Below are 6000 nucleotides of genomic sequence, written 5' to 3'. Positions count from 1 at the left end.
ATCAGTAGTGTGACGGTACACCACCATCAGTAGTGTGACGGTACACCTTTAGATAACGGGCCTAGCACAATAGACCTATCCTGGTGGTAGGCGCCCCACTACCCTCCCTAGGGTATGGCTACCCTAAGCGGGTACATGTACCCTATTTACCCTCCCTACATGACTGTGTGGGCACTGGGCACGTGGTATGAGGCTCCGGGCACGCCACCATGGGCATCTCCCAGGACCGCCATAGCTGCATTGCTGCCCCAAACACGCCCATCAAAATCGTGGTTGGTGTGGCGTGGGCAAGTGGGTATGGGGCACGGGGCAAGAGTCCTGAGGAAGGCGGTGAGGGTGGGATATCAGGGTACTTGTGCCCCCTCACACGTGCCCCACATGCCCCCTCTCCTCTCACTCTCACCGCCCCGCAGGAAAAATGGAGGAGGTGCAGTGTGGGCACGTCGTGAGTGGGTATTGGTGTGGGCATCACGCTCCCTGGTGGTGTGATCCCGCCGTGGCCCAGCCTGATGCCCACCCGGACTCCCCACAGTGCCCTGTGCCCCAAACATGTCACCTTGGGCCTGGCCGACGGGTATTATCGTGTCAAGATTGTTATTTTCTTGAACCTCCATTTTGTTTTGGGTTGCAAGACGGTGGTGTTGCATGTGCGGGTGCAGTGAGGCGGCCGGGAGGTTGCAGACGAGCGGCCAATCACAGCCCGTCTCGCGCCGCCACCCGCCCCACACCGACCTCGATAATGCAACCAACCAACCTCACTGCCACCTTATCTCCTCCCTAACCAAGACTCGTCTGGTATTTTCCCTCTCAACAGTAACACTCAGCTGTTCACTGCACGGGACGTAACAGCCAGCAGTGCAATGCAATCAAAGACCCAGAGAGCAGTGCCTACAACCCGATGCAGCGCTGCTCCCAGCCGACCAGCTGGACTATAGACAGTGACGTAATCAAGTGGGCGGAGTTAATGCACTTTCTGACCAATAGTGTGTCCGGAGGACCTTTGATAGCCGAGGCCGTTGGCAAGTTCAGCCAATCACAGCGCCCAATCACCCATCAACTGCATGTGATAGCAAGCAATGCCCACGTCAACAACAGTTAGCTGACATTTGACTTTCTGTTAAATAAACGGGAAGCAAAATTAACCTAAAAGATTTTAGGTACATTGTCCAGCAGTCACCAGGTGGAGAAGCTGGTGGAGGACCTTCCTTGTTTATATAATATTTATAATTTTAATCCACAGGAAATTATTAATATTAATCACAAATTAAGTGATGTTATGGTACACCTGGAGTGTGGTTATGGTACACCTGGAGTGTGGTTATGGTACACCTGGAGTGTGGTTATGGTACACCTGGAGTGTGGTTATGGTACACCTGGAGTGTGGTTATTGTACACCTGGAGTGTGGTTATGGTACACCTGGAGTGTGTGGTTATGGTACACCTGGAGTGTAGTAATGGTACACCTGGAGTGTGGTAATGGTACACCTGGAGTGTGGTTATGGTACACCTGGAGTGTGGTTATGGTACACCTGGAGTGTGGTTATTGTACACCTGGAGTGTGGTTATGGTACACCTGGAGTGTAGTAATGGTACACCTGGAGTGTGGTAATGGTACACCTGGAGTGTGGTAATGGTACACCTGGAGTGTGGTTATGGTACACCTGGAGTGTGGTTATGGTACACCTGGAGTGTGGTTATTGTACACCTGGAGTGTGGTTATGGTACACCTGGAGTGTGGTAATGGTACACCTGGAGTGTGGTTATGGTACACCTGGAGTGTGGTTATGGTACACCTGGAGTGTGGTTATGGTACACCTGGAGTGTGGTTATGGTACACCTGGAGTGTGGTTATGGTACACCTGGAGTGTGGTTATGGTACACCTGGAGTGTGGTTATGGTACACCTGGAGTGTGGTTATGGTACACCTGGAGTGTGGTTATTGTACACCTGGAGTGTGGTTATGGTACACCTGGAGTGTGTGGTTATGGTACACCTGGAGTGTAGTAATGGTACACCTGGAGTGTAGTTATGGTACACCTGGAGTGTGGTAATGGTACACCTGGAGTGTGGTTATGGTACACCTGGAGTGTGGTTATGGTACACCTGGAGTGTGGTTATGGTACACCTGGAGTGTGGTTATGGTACACCTGGAGTGTGGTTATGGTACACCTGGAGTGTGGTTATGGTACACCTGGAGTGTGTGGTTATGGAACACCTGGAGTGTGGTTATGGTACACCTGGAGTGTGTGGTTATGGTACCCTGGAGTGTGGTTATGGTACACCTGGAGTGTGTGGTTATGGTACACCTGGAGTGTGGTTATAATACACCTGGAGTGTGTGGTTATGGTACACCTGGAGTGTGTGGTTATGGTACACCTGGAGTGTGGTTATAATACACCTGGAGTGTGTGGTTATGGTACACCTGGAGTGTGTGGTTATGGTACACCTGGAGTGTGTGGTTATGGTACACCTGGAGTGTGTGGTTATGGTACACCTGGAGTGTGGTTATGGTACACCTGGAGTGTGGTTATGGTACATCTGTAGTGTGGTTATGGTACACCTGGAGTGTGGTTATGGTACACCTGGAGTGTGTGGTTATGGTACACCTGGAGTGTGTGGTTATGGTACACCTGGAGTGTGGTTATGGTACACCTGGAGTGTGGTTATGGTACACCTGGAGTGTGGTTATGGTACACCTGGAGTGTGTTGTTATGGTACCCTGGAGTGTGGTTATGGTACACCTGGAGTGTGTGGTTATGGAACACCTGGAGTGTGGTTATGGTACACCTGGAGTGTGGTTATGGTACACCTGGAGTGTATGATTATGGTACACCTAGAGTGTGGTTATGGTACACCTGGAGTGTGTGGTTATGGTACACCTGAAGTGTTTGGTTATGGTACACCTGGAGTGTGGTTATGGTACACCTGGAGTGTGGTTATGGTCCACCTGGAGTGTGGTTATGGTACACGTGGAGTGTAGTTATGGTACACCTGGAGTGTGTGGTTATGGTACACCTGGAGTGTGGATATGGTAAACCTGGAGTGTGGATATGGTACACCTGGAGTGTGGATATGGTACACCTGGAGTGTGTTGTTATGGTACCCTGGAGTGTGGTTATGGTACACCTGGAGTGTGGTTATTATACACCTGGAGTGTGTGGGTATGGTACACCTGGAGTGTGTGGTTATGGTACACCTGGTGTGTGGTTATGGTACACCTGGAGTGTGGTTATGGTACACCTGGAGTGTGTGGTTATGGTACACCTGGAGTGTGGGTATGGTACACCTGGAGTGTTGTTATGGTACACCTGGAGTGTGGTTATGGTACACCTGGAGTGTGTGGTTATGGTACACCTGGAGTGTGGTTATAATACACCTGGAGTGTGTGGTTATGGTACACCTGGAGTGTGTGGTTATGGTACACCTGGAATGTAGTTATGGAACACCTGGAGTGTGGTTATGGTACACCTGGAGTGTGGTTATGGTACACCTGGAGTGTGTGGTTATGGAACACCTGGAGTGTGGTTATGGTACACCTGGAGTGTGGTTATGGTACACCTGGAGTGTGTGGTTATGATACACACTGAGTGTGTGGTTATGGTACACCTGGAGTGTGTGGTTATGGTACACCTGGAGTGTGTGGTTATGGTACACCTGGAGTGTGTGGTTATGGTACACCTGGAGTGTTTGGTTATGGTACACCTGGAGTGTGGTTATGGTACACCTTGAGTGTGGTTATGGTACACCTGTAGTGTGGTTATGGTACACCTGGAGTGTGGTTATGGTACACCTGGAGTGTGTGGTTATGGTACACCTGGAGTGTGATTATGGTACACCTGGAGTGTGGTTATGGTACACCTGGAGTGTGGTTATGGTACACCTGGAGTGTGTTGTTATGGTACCCTGGAGTGTGGTTATGGTACACCTGGAGTGTATGGTTATGGAACACCTGGAGTGTGGTTATGGTGCACCTGGAGTGTGGTTATGGTACACCTGGAGTGTGGTTATGGTACACCTGGAGTGGGTTATGGTACACCTGGAGTGTTGTTATGGTGATTCCCCCATCTTGCGGGTGCAAAATGGGGGAATCTTTTAAGAACAGTATCAATATTTGACAAATAGTGTTTTCCTAACTCAAACAATGTGGGGTTTATTATTCTACACATATTCCTAATGTCTCTCAGGTGTTCACATTCACGTAGATAGTGGTCAAGGTGGTGTCCATCACTCTCATCACAGATTCTGCAACTTCGCTGATCAACTGTTGTTTCCATTCCGTATCTCCATGGATATTTGTATCCAAGACGGATTCTCGCTATTACTGATTCTCTTCCGTGTTCTCCTTCTCTTCGTCCATAATGAATGGGATTGCCAGCAGCAACCATGTTGTACCATCGTACAGATTCACTGGTGTGTGCTTCTATCCTCCTTTCCTCAGTTACCTTGTCACGGTGATGTTGCCTGACAATACCTCTAATTTGTTCATTTGCTCGTTCATTCCCACATATTCCAACATGGGAGGGGATCCACAGAAACTTGATGACTCTTCCCTGATTGGTAAATACTTTCACAACTCTCTTGATTTCAGCGACTATTGCAAGATTTTCTGCCCGATTTTTACTTAGGCTTTGTAGCGCTGCTTTTGAATCAGTGCAAATCACTGCACCATTGGTGTTCCGCTTAAGAAACCTTAACGCCATAACAATAGCAGTTAGCTATGCTTGCGTTGAAGCGGCATAGTTCTCAATACGCAAATTTTCTTCATTTCTGCGTTGGAGAGCATTATCCTTAATTACCGTGTATGCTGAACCAGCTCTGCCATTGACAGGATTAGATGACCCGTCAGTGTAGATTTGATCTAGTTCATCTCCGGCTTACTTCTGGGGTGTGAGTTTTTAGTTGCATATAGTCCTGGGGGACCATTCAGGCTTGTTCGCATTTATGTTCCTCACGTGTTCCCCAGAGAATGAGGTGATTTGATAAAATATCATGGCCATGATTACCAACCGAGTGCCGTCGGGGGGATGGAAATAGCCTCGGCTACCATCCTCTTTTGTCCGGTCGTGTTGGTCGAGCGGTTAAGGGATCCTGTACGCCAGCAGAGTGCTCCTGGCAGAGTGCTCCTGGCATAACAGGTACGCCTTTAACTCACTGCACCAAACTCTTTGGTGCAGGGATCTTTGGGGGTTTAAATACCCCGTAATTACCATCTCTTTTAAGGGTCTGAGTTTGGTGCAGTGGGTTAAAGGCGTACCTGTTATGCCAGTTGCTGTTAGGCTTCTGTGCTGGCTAGGGTTCGAGTCTCCTGGTGGGAAAGTGTTCTAAAGTTTATATATATATATATATATATATATATATATATATATATATATATATATATATATATATATATATATATATATATATATATATATATATATATAATATATATATATATATATATATATATATATATATATAATAGATATTATATATATATAAATATATATCACCCCAGGATCACCCCTAAACGTACACAATACCGTGACCACTGCACCAATAATCCCGAATTGTATTGGGAACTATGTACTGTGGGGCTGGGTTTTCATCTAGTAAATTGATGATGGTGGCTCTTGGGCCACCAGCTGTGGGAGTGGGGCGTCTCATCTTGGGCCACCAGCTGTGGGAGCGGGGCGTCTCATCTTGGGCCACCAGCTGTGGGAGCGGGGCGTCTCATCTTGGGCCACCAACTGTGGGAGTGGGGCGTCTCATCTTGGGCCACCAACTGTGGGAGTGGGGCGTCTCATCTTGGGCCACCAGCTGTGGGAGTGGGGCGTATCATCTTGGGCCACCAACTGTGGGAGTGGGGCGTCTCATCTTGGGCCACCAGCTGTGGGAGCGGGGCGTCTCATCTTGGGCCACCAGCTGTGGGAGCGGGGCGTCTCATCTTGGGCCACCAGCTGTGGGAGCGGGGCGTCTCATCTTGGGCCACCAGCTGTGGGAGTGGGGCGTCTCATCTTG

This window comes from Procambarus clarkii, chromosome 14 (genome assembly GCF_040958095.1).
Source record: "Procambarus clarkii isolate CNS0578487 chromosome 14, FALCON_Pclarkii_2.0, whole genome shotgun sequence".
Lineage (NCBI taxonomy): Eukaryota > Metazoa > Arthropoda > Malacostraca > Decapoda > Cambaridae > Procambarus > Procambarus clarkii.
This window is presented reverse-complemented; position numbering follows the sequence as displayed.